The 19,749-nt window shown below is 44.8% G+C and overlaps 1 protein-coding gene across 5 annotated transcripts in view; it reads right to left on the bottom strand.

Moving 5' to 3' along the window:
• The window catches only part of KCNQ5 (potassium voltage-gated channel subfamily Q member 5), a 509,367-nt gene that overhangs the window by 125,594 nt on the left and 364,024 nt on the right, over positions 1-19,749 (bottom strand). The window lies entirely within an intron of this gene.

The raw sequence follows: 19,749 nt of genomic DNA, 5'->3' as shown, positions 1-19,749 counted from the left end.
GAGCCTGCCCAGAGCCCGGTATCCTGAGAAGGACTGGCCGAGCCTGCCCAGAGCCCGGTATCCTGAGGAGGACTGGCCGAGCCGGCCCCAAGCCCGGTATCCTGAGGAGCGGCCTGAGCTTCCTCCCGCCGAGGGTCCGGAGGAACCGACCAACCTACCCAGCGCTCAGTGCCCTGAGGAGCCCATGGTCTGGGACACAGCCGAGGAGGCTGAAGACGTGCAGGTACCCATGGAGGGGGAGATTGGAAGTGGCCCGGGGATAGCAGACCCCGAGCCCATGTCAGTGTGTTTCGGTCAGGATCCCCACTGACCCAGCAGCAGATGGACGGCTGCTGATAGGGCCCCGGGCTGGGACACAGTGGAGTGGGTGGGCCTGTGTCCCCCCTGCCACCCCACCCCGGGTGGCAGTCTCTCCCCCCCCCTTACCTTCACGCCAACGCTGAGCCCCTGAACTTACTGTTTGTTTGCTCAGCCCCTGCCTGAGGGCCTGAGCCCCTGAACCTACTGTTTGTTTGCTCAGCCCCTGCCTGAGGGCCTGAGCCCCTGACCTTACTGTTTGTTTGCTCAGCCCCTGCCTGAGGGCCTGAGCCCCTGACCTTACTGTTCGTTTGCTCAGCCCCTGCCTAAGGGCCTGAGCCCTGTACTACACTTGGCTGCCCGCCCGACCTAGGCCTGGGCGTGCAAGACTGAACTGCTTCCCAGCCTCGTGTAGCGAGGCGGCCTGGCTCCCAGCCACCCCTGTGAGGGACAAGCCCCACCCCGGAACGTCTACAATATAGTTACATCTCTTGGGGTGTGAAAAATCCACACCCATGAGATGTAGTTAAGCTGACTTAACCTCCAGTGAAGACAGCACTAGGTTGATGGAAGAATTCTTCTGTCGACCTAGCTACCCCCTCTTGGGAGGTGGATTACCTACAGCAACAGAAGAACCCCTTCCATCACTGTAGTAAGTGTCTACACTGAAGCACTACAGTGGTGCAGCTGCAGCTGTACCCTCTGTAGTGTTTTAAGTGCACCCATTGCCTTAATTAAGTTTCTCATGGTTATGGAACTGCTATGTAATAATCTAGGACTACTGAGAGGGAATGCACTCAGAGAAACCAAAGGGTGGGGGGTCAGATGTGCAGTTCACCCGGTAATTATCACAAATATCACTTACTACTGCCCATTTATAAACTGCTTATGTTATCCTTGATAAAACAAACAAGATTCACCAACCTTTAAACAAAATTCCCTTGACCATCTATAAAATGTTTTAGTTCGCTATGATACACAGACAGATCTCACTACTGACTTTGGAAAATAATATACTTAAAGAAGTGTCCCCATTTCTTTTTTCTATAAACTATACATTATTAGTTATTTCTGGAATAAAACTACCTGGCATTTGACACCTTAGGACAGGGGTCGGCAAACTACGGCGCGGGGGCCACATCTGGCCCTCCAGATGTTTTAATCTGGCCCTAGAGCTCCCGCCAGGAAGCGGGGTCCGGGGCTTGTCCCGCTATGGCGCTCCAGCTGGGGAGTAGGGTCAGGATCTTGCCCCACTCCGCATGGCTCCCAGAAGCAGTGGCATGTCCCCCCCTCCGGTTCCTACACATAGGGGCAGCCAGGGTGCACGCGCTGCACCCGCAGCTGCCATTGGCTGGAAACCGCAGCCAATGGGAGCTGCAGGGGTGGTGCCTGCAGACAAGGCAGCACGCAGAGCCGCCTGGCCGTACCTCTGCGTAGGAGCCGGAGCGGGGACATGCCGCTGTTTCTGGGAGCTGCTTGAGGTAAGCGCTGCCCAGATCCTGCCCCCCGACCCTCTCCTGTGCCCCAGCCCTGATCCCCCTCCCGCCCTCTGAACCTCTCGGTCCCAGCCCAGAGCACCCTCCTGCACTCCCAACTCCTCATCCCCAGCCCCACCCCAGAGCCCGCACCCCCAGCCAGAGCCCTCCCACACCCCAGCTCCCAATTTTGTGAGTATTCATGGCCCGCCATACAATTTCCATACCCAGATGTGGCCCTCGGGCCAAAAGGTTTGCCCATCCCTGCCTTAGGAACACCCCTATCTACCCACAGGCATCAGTCAAAACCATCTCTGTGCTAGTGCTAAGCATCAGATTTTGCCTTGTTAAATAAAACTAAGCCAATTGCAGTCCCATTTCAAGTGCTTGAATGTCAAAAGAACCTCTGCTTTTGAGATGTGTGTCCTGAACTTCTTTTCAGACGAGAAAATTTGGTAAATTTTCTATTTAAGTGCTAGCTAACGTTATTGTGCTGATGTAGTCTCCTGTAATTATTTTAAATGTACTTGCCTTTACAGGACGTTCTTCTCCATATCAGATACAATTTATTTCACCACTTTTTTATTGATTTCAACTTTCCTTTTTTTAATTAAGAAGTTTATTTCAAATATTTATGAGCTGTATAATTTTAACACTTTTGCTACTATTTCCAATTTCCAGATTAAAATCAGTGGACACAGGTAATATAATGTGTGCACTTTACTATTCAAAGTGAAGTTATAACTTGGATACGTAAGTATGATCCCTGCATCAACTTTAGGAACTAACATTTTAGAAGCAGACAAATTACATATATATATATATATATATATATATATATATATATATATATATATATACACACACACACACAGTTTTTTTTTAATAGTGGGAGATGTGAGATGTAGAGTCATAAATCTGAAAAAACAATCTGGAATAGACTTTATTAATGGGGAAAAAAATCTGAGACTTTCAATCTGCTCCCAGTTGAATACCTGATAAACATGGAAATAAATGCCAAAAATGTGCATCCATCAGTTGTATAATAGATATGCTTCTTTTATTTTTAAGTTTATTTTTTCAAATCATGACTGAGATTTTGCATCTTGATTTTATGTTAATAGATGAATTATTTAAAGACAAATTACATACCAAACTACTATTTCTAACATATTGCTACAATTTTATTAGCATAACATTTAAATCCCAGGTAGATGCTCAGTTTCAGCTGTTATCTATATGTATCTGAATATGTTCTCTACTGGATTTTTTATATCTCAATCTCTCTAATATTTTTGTGATAATTAACAGAAATGGCATTTGATCAGTTGGTCATGCATCATAAATCATTTATCACACAAGAAGCAGACCCCCAAGTGCCAGTGATCTTACTCAAGTAGCAGTATACTGACACCTAACACACATACTGTATTTCTTTTGTTTCTTTGACAATTTAATTTTTACTACATTGTATTTGAATCAAGTATTTAGCCTGTGAACCAAATCATGATTTCTTGCAGCAGGCCTGAGATAAGGTTCCCCAGCTGTCATGAAAAAGATCAGAATCCCTTCCTCCCTCCTCAAATCAGGGCACAGAGCACCAGACAACCCACTTCACAGCCACCATGGTTCTGGTATCCACCCTTGTCTGTGGAGGGTGCTGCTGGTACAATTGCATAGGAGTCAGATACTTCAGTGATGAATGTCCTGTAAATGCCTACATCATTTTTAGCAAGTTCTTCGCTACATAGACTGCATAGTCTGCTAGTCTGTTTTATTGATGGTATCTAGGACTGGACCTCCTATGATGAAATTTGTAAGCTTCAGCTGAGTCCAGGAATTCCCTGTTCATGACCTGTGATCCACTGTCTGTTATTACAATTCTTGGATTTCTATGATAAGCAACAATGGATTTAACATGCCGGATCATAGCTGCTGCTGTGGTACCTTTCTATGTCACTACTTATAGCAAGTTGCTAAAACAGTGCATTATCATCATGTTTTTCCAGAGCAAACACATCTGTTCTGATTTTGTCCCATGCATTATCAGATATTCTTTCCAGTCTGTATTTCTGTATTTCAACTATGTCCACAGCTGCTCTCCATTCTATCAATGTCACTGTTCATCTCCAGCCAGAATACAATTTCTCCAGCTCCACTTTTGACTTAGTCATTCCTAGGTGCCCTTAGTGTATTCTTTACAACATTTTCCTTATCTCTGTGGGGACTACAGACCTGCCAACTCTATGAGTTTTCCCCACTGACTGGATTTTCCAACCTTCCTATGAGTCTGTGGGAAAAACCCATCAGTTTACAGGGAACTCCCCTTCTGAGTGACTGTTTTTCACCATTATTCCACTTTGTAGAGAATTGCAACCAAAAAGTGCTCCTACACTGAGAGGCATCTCCTTCTCTCTGCATGTGACGCAGGCATCTAACTCTCTTCTTCACCTTTCTACACAAAGGGCTGGAGCACTCAGCCCTTTGATCTTGGAGCTCTTGTGCTTCCTGCCAGCCTGCAGGTTGGGGGGTGGGGGAGACAGTGAAGAATCTCTGGAGCTGCTCCCATCCCCAGGTCTGAGGTGGGGAAAGAAAAAGAACTTCCAGAGCTGCAGACAGAGCTGAGATGTGCTGGAAGGCAAGGGCAGATGTTGGGTTGGAGGTATGCAGAATGACTAATGGAGGGCAGGGCGCTGCAAAAGATGTAGGGCTGAAGGATGCAGAATTAATTGGCATGTGTGTGTTTTGGGAGGAGCTGGTCCACCATCAGACACTACAGGATAGAATTTAAGTAGCTTTATGCAAATGTGAAAATATATCTAAATTTATGCAAGTTTAAAATCTATTTGCTTCCCCCCCAAGATTTTGATAGGTATGGGACTACTATTTTTGTACCATTCATGATTAGTCCTGAAATCACTGAAAGCTCCCTTTAAAACTGGCAATATGCAGGTGGGAAGTGGTGATTTCTCCATCCATTACTTATCAGTTGTATTACTGCATATGGTGTGTCATCCTTAATTGTTTCCCTTTCCAATTCATCCCATATTCCCAGTGACACAGCACATGATAGCTTTTATTATGTTTACATTTACTTATACTGCATGAAGAAGTGATCTAGAATATGTGAGAAATGCAACGTATGCTCTTCACAATGCAATGATAAGATGATGTCCATAAGACCAAGATCATATTAGTAGATTCCAAGTCCAGAAGGGATCATTGTGATATCATAATTTTCTTCTTTCCAAAGTAATCTCTGTATCCTGCTTGGGACTCCTCCAAGTCCTTTCCTTATGTAGTAAAAAATCAGTAGTTTATGTGTTTCAGCTTTGAAATTATGACCATAAAGAAAATCATGGTGTTTTGTACAGCCATATATGCAAGGCTGAGCTTTCTTTTATTATTTGTTTACACATTTTTTTTTTTTTTTTTTTTTGCTGCAGTCAAAGCACTGAAGTCATATACTACAGGCAGACAATCAGCCCCATGTGTCTGTAGCAATACAGCTCCCAACCCTCCTTTTGACGCATTTATGGAGAGTCTGATCTCTTTTACTGTGTCCAAAAGAAACAAGGCACTGATGCCAAGGCCTGTACATGCTTCAAATCCTTTAAATTTCTTTCATGCTCTGGCATCCACGTCCATTCTGTATCTTTGTGAAGAAGTTTACTTAGGCTAATTGTTTGAGTTGCACAGATAGGTCTGAATAAATGGACACAACCCGATATGCTTGCAATCCTTTTTTCTTAATCTTTGGGTCTCAGCATGTTTGGAATTGCCTGGATCTTAGAAATATCAGACATATTCACTTTGTGGTTAAGTTTTCTCCTAGCTAGGTGATTTCATTTGTTTTGAAAATGACATTTGCCTTGTTCAGTTTTAAGTTTTTATTCTTCCAGTTCTCTCTGCAATCATTCCTCATGTGTATTAGCAGTGCTGCCCTAGACCAGGGTTTCCCAACCTGTGGGTCAGGACCCAAAATTGGGTCACCAGAATGTTTCAAAGGGTCACGTGGCAGCTCCTGTCCCATGGGGCTCATTGGGCTCGCCTCCCTGCTTCAGGCACTGTAATCTCTGGGGCCCCAGCAGCACTCAGGTTTGTCCCAACTGTAATGATGACAGGAGTCCAAGTAGGCCAAATTTGAATGAGTGGCACTGCAACCTCATGAGCCAGGACAGAACTCCACTTACACAAATTTGGTCCAGCTGGGGGTCGAGGCCAAACATGAGCAGCTCTGCAACCCTGGAGGTTGCAGTGCCTGGAGCTGAGAGCCAAGCTCAGCCAGCCCCATAGCTCAGGAGCTGCAGGAGCTGCCACCGTGGGGGGAGTGCTGGGCAGGACCCCTCCCTCCCAGGGAGGTAAGACCTGACCAAAACCATCCCAGACTATTTACTCGGTTATGACAGGCCATAAACATTTACAAATGGGTCCCGAACCCAAAATGGTTGAGAACCACTGCCCTAGACTATCATATTATCAACGTTCATCTTGACTCCTGTGAGACCTTCTAGCATCTGGGAGTCGGGACACTGTCCACTGAAATACTTCCAGTGCCAAACATATTCAGAAAGGCGCAATCAAGAAAGCAGTATTTGTCAAACAGTAAATTTAAAGAGCAAGTATTGGAGCTCTCTCTATGCAAACTGCCAAAACACTGCTGATACATCTAGTTTGTTGAAGAATTTAGCTCCTGTAATCTCAAACACTTTTGTTACTTGTTGGCAAGAAGAAATGTTCCTTGGATATTTTTGTTCAACTCTTTGGGGTCAGTGAAAAGTCTGACTGCCTGTAGCGGGGTGGTCACCCGCTCCTGCCTTAAAAGGCTTAAATCAGCCCTGGGAGAGGGCTGAGGATGTGAGAGGGCTGCTGCTAGGAAAAGCAGCAAGCCTCGACTGATTGGGGAACCAGCCACAGATGCAGCCATGCCCCAGTCTGGGTCTAGCTGGCCCTTAGAAGAGGGCAGTGGGGCAGGAGCATACAGAGTCTCTCTCTAGATGTGGAGAGGGATGTGCCTGGCTGCTAGGAGCTAAGTATGGTACCGAGACTGGAGCAGGGCTGGGGGAAGGCCAGAGGAGCTGGGGAGCTCTGGCATAGAAACCCCCCAGGCTGCAGGCCTTGTTAAAGGCCAAAGAAAGGTACTGGGGTTGCAGAGGGCAGCCCAAGGTAGGCAGAGACAGCAGGTCCAAACCCCCCTTGCCGGTGATGAGTGGCACTTACACTCCAGTCTGGCCCAGGGAACGGGGGCTAGGTGATGACTGGCAGTGGCCACAGACTGAGGCAAGGTGGGGATAGAGGTTGGGGGTTCCCCAGAGAGGGGAGACCCAGATCTGTGGGGGTACTGCCAGGGGGCAGCACCCCGGCCTGAAAGGGGCATCAGGGGCCAGGAGGGACTCGGGCCCAGCGGCAAGCGGGACACTGGCCTGCAGAGGATGCTCCGGAGCCGGAAACACTAATTCCCTGGATGACCAGCAGGAGGTGCCGCACCGGTGAGTCCCGCCCCGTGACATCGTGGTGGAGAACGCGGGCATAGATGGTCCGCCTCTGATACAAGGGGCAAGGGCAAGGACTGTGGACTATTGCCCAGATCCAAGACTTGAGAGAACAGAAGGTGGACCCAGAATGAGGGACTACTATTGGAGAGCCTGTGTGGCCTGTCTCGCCGAGCAGCAAGCAAGGCTGTTACAGCTGTTGTGGGGGAGGGCACATAGGTTTAATCGGGGGCCAGGCACCTTGGGCAGGAGGCCGGTGCCAAGGCAGAGGAACTGTTGGGCCTGTGGGGAACCAGGGCACATGAAGAGGGAGTGCCCCTACGGGACTCACAGGGCCCAGGCGAGCCCTGAAGGAAGGGCTATGCCAGGGACAAACAGTGGAGAGACTAGAGTGCCCCTTGTGAAGCCAACGGGGGACCCCAAACATGTTGGGTCTGTAGGGAGCCTGCGCACATAAGCAGGGAGTGCACTCATGGGACTGACAGGGCCAGGCCTAGCCCGGAGGTGGCCAGAGGAAGGCACTGGCTGTGCTTCCTGTGCCACAAGGGCGGCCAAGAAAGATGGCCTTGCCCCCATAGAAGGAGGGGGAGGCCAGAGGATCGGGCTCGATCTGAGACTACCCCAAAGGAGGGGGTGGGGAAGACCAGGGGCCCAGAAGAGAGAGGGTCTAGGGCAGAGAGGCCCCAGATCAAGAGTGGAACCCACGCAGGAGCGGGACGACCTATGGTGGGGACCCAGACTGCAGAAGAGGGAAGCAGGTGGCTCCTCTTGATCGAAAACCTGCGGCAGGAGAGGGACCTCCTGTGGGCCCAGCTGAGAGGGAAGCTGGGGAGATAGGAACTACCTCCCCCTTTCCCCTGGTGAAGGGGAACTTGAAGTGGGGTGTGTGTAGTGGGGTGGTCACCTGCTCCTGCCTTAAAAGGCTTAAATCAGCCCTGGGAGAGGGCTGAGGATGCGAGAGGGCTGTTGCTAGGAAAAGCAGCAAACCTCGGCTGATTGGGGAACCAGCCACAGATGCGGCCACGCCCCAATCTGGGCCCAGCTGGCCCTTATAAGAGGGCAGTGGGGCAGGAGAATACAGAGTCTCTCTCTAGATGTGGAGAGGGATGGGCCTGGCTACTAGGAGCTAAGCATGGTACCGAGACTGGAGCAGGGCTGGGGGAAGGCCAGAGGAGCTGGGGAGCTCCGGCATAGAAACCCCCCAGGCTGCAGGCCTTGTTAAAGGCCAAAGAAAGGTACTGGGGTTGCAGAAGGTAGCCCAAGGTAGGCAGAGGCAGCAGGTCCAAACCCCCCCTTGCCGGTGATGAGTGGCACTTACACTGCAGTCTGCCCCAGGGAACGGGGGCTAGGTGATGACTGGCAGTGGCCATAGACTGAGGCTAGGTGGGGATAGAGGGTGGGGATTCCCCGGGGAGGGGAGACCCAGATCTGTGGGGGTACTGCCAGGGGGCAGCACCCCAGCCTGAAAGGGGCATTGGAGTCCAAGAGGGACTCGGGCCCTGCGGCATGCGGGACACCGGCCTGCAGAGGGCGCTCCGGAGCTGGAAATGCTAATTCCCTGGATGACCAGCAAGAGGTGCCGCAACAGTGAGTCCCGCCCCGTGACATCGCCCCTTTTTTTCGCTACAACAACTAAGGAATGAAGCCAGTCTATTGGGTCTTCTACTCTATGAATGATGCCATCTGCTATCATGTTTTGCAGCTATCATCTCTTTTTCAAAGCTTACGGAATACTATGAGTAGGGCCCTACCAAATTCATGGTCCATTTTGGTCAATTTCACGGTCATAGGATTTTAAATATTGTAAATTTCATTATTTCAGCTATTTAAATCTGAAATTTCATGGTGTTGTAATTGTAGGGGTCCTGACCCAAAAAGGAGTTGTTGGGGGAGGGGGTCGCAAGTTCATTGGAGGGGTCTTGTGGGACTGCTACTCATACTTCTGTGCTGCTGCTGGCAGCAGCACTGACTTCAGAGCTGGGCAGCTGGAGAGCCATGGCTGCTGGCAGGGAGCCCAGCTCTGAAGGCAGAGCCACCGCCAACAGCAGCTCAGATGTAAGGATGGCCTGGTATGGTATTGCCACCCTTATTCCTGTGCTGATGCTGGTGGGACGCTGCCTTCAGAACCGGGGGCCTGGCCAACAGCCACCACTCTCCAGCTGCCCAGCTCTGAAGTCAGCACAGAAGTAAGGGTGGCAATACCATGACCCCCGTAAAATAACCTTGTGACCCCCCTGCTTGCAACTCCCTTTTGGGTCAGGACCCCCAATTTGAGAAACACTGGTCTCTCCTGTGAAATCTGTATAGTATAGGGTAAAAGTACACAAAAGACCAGATTTCACAGTCAGTGACATGTTTTTCATGGCCATGAATTTGGTAGGGCCCTAACTATAAGTGTCATGTAAAACGGACTTTGCATCCCCCACCCCCAAATGTATATACATCCATGTCATATGATCATATTTTTATATAGATCAGATAATTCATGTTTAGTTCAGGTTTGATACCATTATTCTGACACTCTATGGCATACACCCTTTTAATAAGGTCAGGGTATTTTGTGTGTGATTTGTGTCCCTCAATGTGCTATATCATAACTTCTTGGTTGGCTGTTTTACCTCTGCACCTGAGTAACAGTTCACATTTTCTCTCAAGACTGGAATTTGTTTCTCACTACATGATTTTAGTCTGATCCACTGAGCTTTATAATCTCTTTGGATTGCTGTATTTCAGACACTCATTTATGCATATTTTTATTAGCCATCCTTTTGGATTTACAGCTTATTTTTTATTGATTTCACCACATTCTGTCTGTAACAATCTGTGTGTTTTCATGGTTTGTCTGTATATCTTGGCTATGTGGCTGGGCTTATTTCTGTTTCTGCATGTTGTCCGGATGCTGGACTTTTTCTGTGCTCATACTAAGCTTTCATATAACTTATGTTTTGCCTTATTTGACATGTTTTTTTCCCTTTGCTATTTTATTTTCTGTAGTCTTTTTTCTCACTGGCCAGAGGTCTGGAAGCTCTGGGTCCTTGGGTCAGGAACCTCTGGGTTCTTGACCCTGGGACAGTCCTCATCGCGGGGCTGCTTCAGAGCTGCGACTGAAATTTACATTCTCGTCAGTCTCACAAGAATGTCAATTTCACTCAGCAGCTGCCAGTCCTGGGGAGCAAATTTTCTTTCAGAAACACAATGCTGATGTGTGTTGGTGTTTCTGAAATGAAGGGTTTTTTAAGAATCCCTGGTTCATGAGAAAATTTGGGTTCGTTCCAAATTGGAACGAACCCAAATTTCAAAGTGTTTGTAAGAAATGTCTGTATTTTGAAATTTGGGTTTGTTCTGATTTGGAACAAACCCAAAATTTCTTACAAAGTAGAAATCCTGAGTTTTGGCCAGCTTTACTTAAAAGGGATTTTTTAAAATTGTTAGTTTTAAAAGGTGACACCCCCTTACCCTCCAAGGAAATATTGATATCCAAGGTGGAACCCTTATATTTCTACCTCTGCCACCTGATTCTGTCCCTTTACATTACCACCTTAAATCCTCATATTATGGCCACCATCTGTCTGGACAAAGAAGGATAAGTCTTCCCTCAAAACCACTCCTTGATCGGCTGGAACATTTTCTGTTGTGTAACACGTGACAGCCCCTTCATTCTCAGGGACATGCATCTTGCCCACACAGCACTCCTACTCCTTCCTGATTTGTGAAGAAAGTGTTTAGGAGTGTGACCAAGAATCGTATTCAGGACTCCAACATGTCTGATTACTTTTTACTTTGTGTGTGAATAACACCACCAAGTCCAAGTCAATACTGTGTTCTGTTTCTATCATCTATTTATTGTCAAATGGTTGATTCCAACAGTACAAATAATGTCACCTGGCTTATCTTGGACTTGGTGGCGTTCCGCCAAGGGTTCCACCTTAGATATAAATATTTCCTTGGAGGGTAAGGGGGTGTCACCTTTTAAAACTAACAATTTAAAAAAATCCCTTTTAAGTAGATCCAGTGGGCACAAGTGGAATAATTTCATGGATGATGTGTGATCCCACAGGCAGTGAAATGTGACAACCTCAGTGATCCTGACATTATACAATACACAGAGATTTCTCACAGAAGAAGAATTACAGATAGATCTCACTGCCTGGGAAATGCTCTAACTGTAGCCCCAGATTTCTCTTTTGCTTTTTACAGAAATTGTTCCTGAAATTTTATGGCATTTTAGGGGCCCTTTTCATATCTATGTTGTACCCTGATCACTTATAGTAGGTGGAAATTTACTCTGTATTGCTCATAGAACATAAGTGAGAATGCCATTTAGTCACACAGAAATCTCTAATTACACATGTACAATACACCTACATTAAATTTCCTATTTACAAAAGAAAAATGTTCTTATTCAGATGTAGATATTTTTCTTTTTCAGCCCTCTTTTTACAAATGCTATTTATGTTGAATGGAGACGTGAAAAAAAAGAAAGGACAAAGTCTACCAAAGAGAAAGGTATCATTATTGACAATGTAATGAATTCCATTTAGTAACAGACCAATACTTTTGTTACGATTTCTTTTGTTCTTTGATATGTTTTAAAAATTTATTCTTATTATCCTTAACCTTATTGGCCATAGATTTTTTTTTTTTTACTGGTACCTTTAGCTCCCCTTATCAACTGAGTTTCTTTAATGATAATTTATAGTCACTGCCATCTGATGATTCCCGGGTACCCAGGACTGTAAGTCCTCTTGTTACCCCTGCCTCCAGTGAGAGGGAGTCTTACCCGTGATGGGTGTTAGCTCCATACCACCAGCAGCTTTTCAGCCACTCGAGCTCTCTCCTCTGGGTTATGCCTGCCTTGTCTTTGCCTTGCAGATTAAAAAGAGGTGCACCCCAACAGTCCCCAAGTCCCTTTGAAGCATTCCCTATGATATTCAGCCCCTGACACTGGCTACTCATCGAAATCTCAGATCCTCTGCTCCCAAAGGAACAAGGTACCCCAGTTTACCAGTTTTACCTTAAATTCCTGCTCTTGTAAAACGCACAGCACTTATGAGCACTTATAACAACACAAAAGGTTTATTTAAGAAAAAACAGAGGTTCCAACTAGAAACAAGCAAGAGTGATGGAAACAAATGGTTACAATACAAAATAAAATCATAAAATGTAACTAGGGCCTACACTTATTGATAGTTACCAATAAAGTAGGTTCCCCCCTTCCATCCCAAAGTTCAGCCTGTTGTAGAGCTGGCTGGCTTCACAGGAGCCTGGTTCTCCAATTATTCATGAAACACTCCCACCCAGCAAGATATCTCCTGAGTGAAATGGATGCAGAGTGTCTTTCTCCACCCTGTGATAAACTGAATCAGTCTTTTGTCTTTATTCACAGACAGAGCGATCCCCTGCCCTTTGTAATTTTCCTTTTTACCTCCAAGTGGTTTCAATTGTTTGCAGTTGTCTTTGATGGTTTTCTATTGAGTGTTCTGGGATGGGACCAGGGTAGACAATTGAACCTTGCACTACATCACCAGCTAACCAGGGAGGGGCAACAGCTCCCTCCCACTTGAATGGGCCACCACTGAGACATATGATTCCCTGGTGACCAATTTCTACTCCAAGACCATAAGGCACAGTTTTCAACATAGTTACATTATTTCTTAAATATTACCTGTACACATCTTGTAATGATTATGAGTAGGACTCTGTGTCTGTCACAGAGGTCGCAGAAGTCACAGATTCCATGACTTTCCATGACCTCTGTGACTTGTACAGTGGCCAAGGTGATGACCCCAGGGCCGCCCAAGCTGCTCAGGTGGCCCTGGGGACTGCTCGAGCAGTGGCTATTGCAGCTGACCCTGGGGACTGCCTGAGCAGCGGTCCCAGGGCAGCTGGAGCAGCCGTTGTTCGGTTGCCCCCAGTAGCTGGTGTCACTGGCCTCAGGGTGCAGCCCCCACCCTAAGCTGCAGGCCCCCTGGGGTGCGGCCGCCCCCGACCAGCGGGCCCCCCAGGGCACCCCTGCCAACAGCGTTCCCGCCAGCTCCCCCCAGCAGTACTGCTCTCCCCCTACAATTTAGTTAGTGGTATTTATGGTATAAGTCATGGACAGGTCATGCACCATGAATTTTTGTTTATTGCCCGTGTCCATGACTAAATCATAGCCTTAATTATGAGTATTGATAAGTTACAAGCTTTCAGTAGAGACCTCACATGCTACACTTTATGGAAAATATCATGAAAGCAGTGTATTAAATGTGGTGAGTTTGTCAGGTCTGAGACAGCAGTTGCTTGTAAAGAACAATGAGACCCCTTTGCCAACTGGCATCAATGATGTCGCACCATCAACCTCCCCTTTTTTCTATTTTCTATATATGGATTTATTTTATTATTATTAATTAATTGATGATTTTGCATCCCTTGTTAACCAGGTTGATAGTTTTTTTCCCCCAAAGCAGCCTTTTTATCATGACTGAGGAACTGTGGCTTTTGGGGCATCTATTAGAGAACTCCAAATTTTCATTTACACTTCTCTGTTAAATTTTTTTCTCTACTCTACATTGCTTCTAATTTTTAGTTTGGAGAAATTGGCCCTTTTAAGTCTATATTAATAATGGGGCCTGTATTCTATTTGCATACAATGGCCGTAATGAAATCAGGATTAAAGCTTGTCGAAAATTTTCGGATGGAACTTTTTTTTGCACTGGAAAATGCTAATTTGCTGAAATCTAAACATTTCATAAGTGTGGTGATTTCCTCAATATTTTTGACAAAAAGTTATCAAAACGCTTCATTTCAATAATGTTGAAGTGTTTTATTTTGGCTGGCATATTATAAAGTTAAATGAAGTGCTCTGACCTTATCAAAACAAAATATTTTGATAAGGTCCTTTTGATATTTCTAAAACATTTTTTCAGAAATGTTGTTTTGTGGGCAATTTTGAATCTTCAACTTTTCACTCTAATTTGGGACAAAAGCAAATATTGGAATCTGTGTTCTGCAGGAAATTGTGAATTTCAACCAGTTTATGTCATCCTTGTTTGTATACAGATGACTAATTTTTTTGTATACATACGACTAATTTTTAGTCCAGGGATCAATTTCATCTTTATCTGACAGAAGCAGGTTTAATTACCCTATGTTCTGTACAATACCTTTCCTGTTAGAAAGTCCAAGGACATTTTACTAGTCGCAACATGTGATCTCAAATGTATATTCCGCAGGATGAAGACTTCCATGATAATTCATGTTTTCTTTCTGCACATTATAGATACTAACAGAGCCACTCGTCCTGATTTCTAGGCAGATTTGGTGGCCTGTAACAAACCCCATCTTGTACTTTATCAGTTAGCACATTGATCTATAACCATTCAAGATCCGTTGCTTCTGAGCTGGCAATAAATCTAAAACAGGTAATGGTATCTTTCGTATGTAATACCATCCTTCTCCCCTTTTACCCACTCTTCCATCTTAAATAGTTTGTAGTCAGTGCTTCTACTATTACTTAATCAATGCTCATCCTTTTTGTACTTTCCCATGATAGACAAACAACCTCTACTAGCATCTAATAGCATGAGCCACAATATCAGAAGCATTTACTTGGCTTTCCTTTAGGACTGACATAAAGTGACCTTGGTCTGAGAAGAAGGTAGCCTCAAACACAACCTGTATCTGCCAGCTTCCCTTTCATCTCTTGTGGAGCTATTTCTGCCTGGAGAATTTGTGTATAGGACACAAAATCATTTTCTTAGGCCCTGATCTTACAAACACATAAGCACATGTGTATCCCCACTAAAATTAATGGGACTACTCACATTTGCAAAGTTATACACATACATAAGTCTTTGAAGGACTGTAGTCTTAATTTGGAACTCTAATTCTAACATTGTATGATGTATAAATACACCTCATTTGTGATAAATGCAAAATACAGACACCACTAGAAACAGATTCAAATTAATTTCTTATACAGATCCACCTGGAAAATCCAGATGGATATCACTGTAAGGTAAGGTATGACAAACAATGCAAAAGACAGGCCTGAGCTAGCATTTCTTGTACTGTAACTCTGAACTAAATTGATAGGAATTTTAAATGTGGAAGGAGGCTTGTGATGTGCTATATATAAAAATCTACCAAATATCCAACTAAACAGAGTTAGTAAAAACAAACTTGGAAAAATTACCTACATTCCTCTTTAACAGATGTACTATTTCTGGACATCATTTCAGCCTTGCTAAAGTCAGAAGACTTTTTTACCTCACTAATAGGCATTATCAGGCTCTCTGCTGAGGGGAAGTTAAGTAAAGTAATTTCAGGTTAGTGCAAGAGCCCAAACACAAGACTCCTGCCCATCTTTATCTTTGCCCTGTGGAATGATGCTTGTCTTTGTGAACGTGCAAGAATGGGGAATTTTTTTTAGCCTTATACTTAACATTTGATCTTCATTTAAAACTTCCTGTACACAAGTCAGACTGCAAGCACTTCTAGACAGGGACTGTAGATGTCGTCTTTAGGCTTAGCCCTAAATATGGGGCAGCCCATCATTGTGCCACCCCAGAAGGAACACTGAGTAGGGATTATGACTCCAGCTCACAATTCCTCCACTCCTCAGCTCTTACTTTAGTGGAGTAAATACCTACTCTTCAGAACTACAGTAAGTGAACTTCTCCATTTGTGCCTATCCCACTCCAGTGACAGGAGTGTAATGGGGGTTGCGCCCTGGCTCTCTGCTGTGAAGGACTGTGGGTCTCAAGCCAGGTCCCCAGGCAGTCCTCAAAGAGAAGCTACCAGCTCGCTGGCAGCAGCAGAGAGTTTGAGCTGTTTTACCCTAGCTCACCAGAGGCACCGCCCACTATTGGAGGAGATATCCAGTCTCTTTGATTGGCTCAAACTTACTATTAAGCCAGAAGGAGGCACCGGAACTTGTATGAGCAACTAGTTAATATCCTGGGCTGGTTACTACATTGGACCCTAACTTTCCACCCAACTCCTGAGCCCTGTCTTGTCCCAGACCTCTGTCTTGTTTCTAGTTCCTGCCCATCTGCCTTGCTCCAGATCCCTGCTTCTGTACCCACACCCATGGCTACTGACTCTGGCTCAGACCAGACTCTGTCTCTGGCTTTGAACCCTAGCTCTGGTTCCTGGTTTCCAACTCCTGCTCTGACCATCACTGCTCTGACCACTAGGTTTGACTGCCTACATCACAATCCACAACATCTGCCTCCTTTTGCCCACTGGCTCTCAGGGGGAGGGCTGTGAAAGGGCATAAGCTACCTTCTACAGGGGACTAACAGCTGTGATCTATGTAGCAGTATTGTGCCCATTCAGGGAGGCAGAATGAGGCCCTGGCATGGCCACATTAGGGCTAGAGATGATTTTGCCTTATATAACAACAACAAAATAATCAAACAATATGTACATATAGAATGAAAACACTAATACAAGATGATTTATTTTATCATGCAAAGGAAATGTAATGGAAGTTAAGAGTTTAATATTCAGATTAAATATCACATTATGGTTTAATAATGGTTTTGTGTTGGTGTATTAGTTATATACTACAGGTCACAGAAAGAAGATAAGTACAAGTAATGAATTCTATACTATAGCAAATGATATTTCATTCAGAGGTGCACTCAGTGCAGTGGTCCTGTATATATTTTTGGGCGTAGATACAGATTTACAATTTTTGCAACATTATTTTTCACTAAAACTTCTAAAAAATATTTTTGTTGCTCTGATTGCTCAGTCCCTTTCATTGACATGAATGGGGCTACTTTTGTAGGAAGGTGCTAATGAAAGTGACTAAGTAGAGCTGAGTGCAAATTGGAATATCCATTGCATGAGAAATTTTGATATTTCAACATTTGTTTTTGTCCAGAATTGGGATAAGAGTTGAAATATTGAAATTTTTGGAAGAATGAAACGTTACAAAATTTTGATGTAGAAGTTATTAAACATTTCATTATGACATCTTCAATCAAAACATTTTATAGATTCATATATTCATAGATTCTAGGACTGGAAGGGACCTCGAGAGGTCATCGAGTCCAGTCCCCTGCCCACATGGCAGGACCAAATACTGTCTAGACCATCCATTTTGATATTCTGGAATAGAAATATTTCATTTTGGTTTGTTGAAGTAACCCAAAACATTTAGTTTCAGGTAAGTTAAACATTAAATTGCATTTCCTGATAATGCACATTGCCTCATAGGTAGTAGTAGTTCAGATGCCTGATGCCCCCGTTGTCCCCTAGGGGTTGGCCTCCCTGGCTACTACATCTCCCAGGATGCCCCCACAGCTTTGTGACTCCCATGATGCACCACACTGCTCAATTAGAGGGGAGACTGCATTGTATCATGGGAGATGTAGTCCAGCTTTAGAGTGGAAACTTCATTTTCTGCTGAAAAGTCATTCACACAGAAAATCGACCGCTGGCTCTACAAATACCGGTGACAAAATCTTGCTGTGTGTTGTAAGATTTCTTAAAATATATAGAGTTTGGTCATGAGAGAGAACAATTCCCTGTGCCAGATTTATCTTCTTGGCTAGCTTCCCCAAAAGATTTGACTTTTGCCTTCCCATGCTCAGTTTTACTTCTTCAACTTTTACTATTTGATACAGTGCCAGTAGTTGTTGTGGTTGTAGGAGACTAGTAATACACCAAGGATTATTTTTCTGCTGTGTTGGTTGGATTCTTAAATTGCTTGTGGCTTTTTTGATGTTGGAGGAGAATTTATTCTACTGTCTGTGTGGAATACATCAGTAGTCAGATCCAAGTGCCATAAACTGTGTGCAGAGAAGAGATTAAAGGATAATTGTGATAAGTAGGTATAAGGAGATGTCTGATGCTTTCTTTCCCTTTGTTTAGGCTTATTATTTCCAGAAAGTTAAGTAAATAGAGCAGTTTGGGGAGACTTGTTTATTTTAGATTTTCAATTCTCTTGAAAAGTTTTTGAAGCTTGATGTCAGTGGAGATGTTTTAAATCTTCAGCCCACCCAACCCAGCTGCTGCTTTCAGGAGTCCCAAATTAAGAGAGAGAGAGTGTGTGTGTAAATGTATATAGCAATGCTCCTCTTGCTATTTCTTGTCTGTGACAGATGTCGACTTGCTCCTACCTCTGCCTAGCAGATAGTCATACCATCCCAGCCATGTAGGAGGAGTGGGAAAGAAGACAAGCCCCTCAGCATCTCTGGCCCTTGTAGTGAGGAGGTGGAGACTAGGGGCTTGTCTACACTACCAAGTTTTGTTGACAAAACTTATGTCGACACCCAAAAGTTGACAAAACAAAAATTGTTAAAGGGTGTTCACACTTGCTCCCTCTGTCAACAGATCATATCATGTCATCGACAGGGTGAGCAATGCACTGTGGGTAGGTATCGCTGCGCATCTTGGGATTCTCTCAGAGTTCTCCCACAGCCCCCTCAGCTGCCCAGAGCATTATCATGAGCAGCTCTGTGAGCTCTCTATGCGGAGGAATGGCAAAGCAACACAGCGGTTTGTCCCCCTCCCCCTGCAGCAGCAGTCTGCCTCCTGCTGTGTTCCTAGTGCAGGGCAGAACAGGAGAATTCCAATGATTTGCTCTTTGTTTGTTCCCCAAAAGGAGCAGCACACAAATACTTCCCGGAGCTTTGAAAGGGGAGGGGCGCATGCCTGCAGGGCAGCAGAGATCACAACACTGAGCAGAGCAATCAGGGCAGGGATTGTGGGATACTGGCGGAAGCCAGTTCTGTGGACAAAACAATCAGCAGTGTCTACACTGGCTCTTTGTTGACAATAAAGGGAGGGGAAAAGATACAAGTCTCTCGAAGGGGTGGAAGGTTTTTGTTACCAAACCTGGGCGTTTTTCGCGACAAAAGTCCCATTGTAGTGTGTACGCTCTTGCTGTTTTGTCGCCAAAAGGCAGTTTTTGGCGACAAAACTTGCCAGTGTAGACAAGCCCTAGATTACCTACATTTACCTCTTCTCTTTCACCTTGCTAATAGCAGCTAAAATAAAGTTTAAAAAAAAAAAAAGGTGCCAGTGCAAGGCAAAATAAGGCAAAAAACATAGATATGAGTGTGAGGAACATTATTGCTTTTGTTTTATGGTAGCAAATTAGGATGGCTCTTCAGTACCATCTGGAATAAGTCCATGAAGCAGTTTGTTCATGGAATTCCAGCAGGCAGCTTCACAGAGTGTTGTGGTTATTAGACAAGAAATATGTGATGCTGTATCTCTTCAGTTTGAAATAAACAGTTCTTTGATATTTAATATAACTGTCTGTGGTAAATTGTGTAAGCAGAACATTTGCAACAACCGTGTGAATCATTACATGTAAATGGGTTGTGAGAATTGGTGGCACTAAACACTGCAATCAGTGCATTTACGTAGTCAAAATGATTGCTGAAACATTAGTGTTGAGTTGTATTATTTTTATGTCATTGCAATTTTTTATGTCATTGCAAACTTTAACTAACGAGTCAGCAAATGAAGGAAAGAACATGTGG

Source organism: Emys orbicularis, chromosome 3, assembly GCF_028017835.1.
Source record: "Emys orbicularis isolate rEmyOrb1 chromosome 3, rEmyOrb1.hap1, whole genome shotgun sequence".
In the NCBI taxonomy this organism is placed as follows: domain Eukaryota; kingdom Metazoa; phylum Chordata; order Testudines; family Emydidae; genus Emys; species Emys orbicularis.
This window is presented reverse-complemented; position numbering and strand designations above follow the sequence as displayed.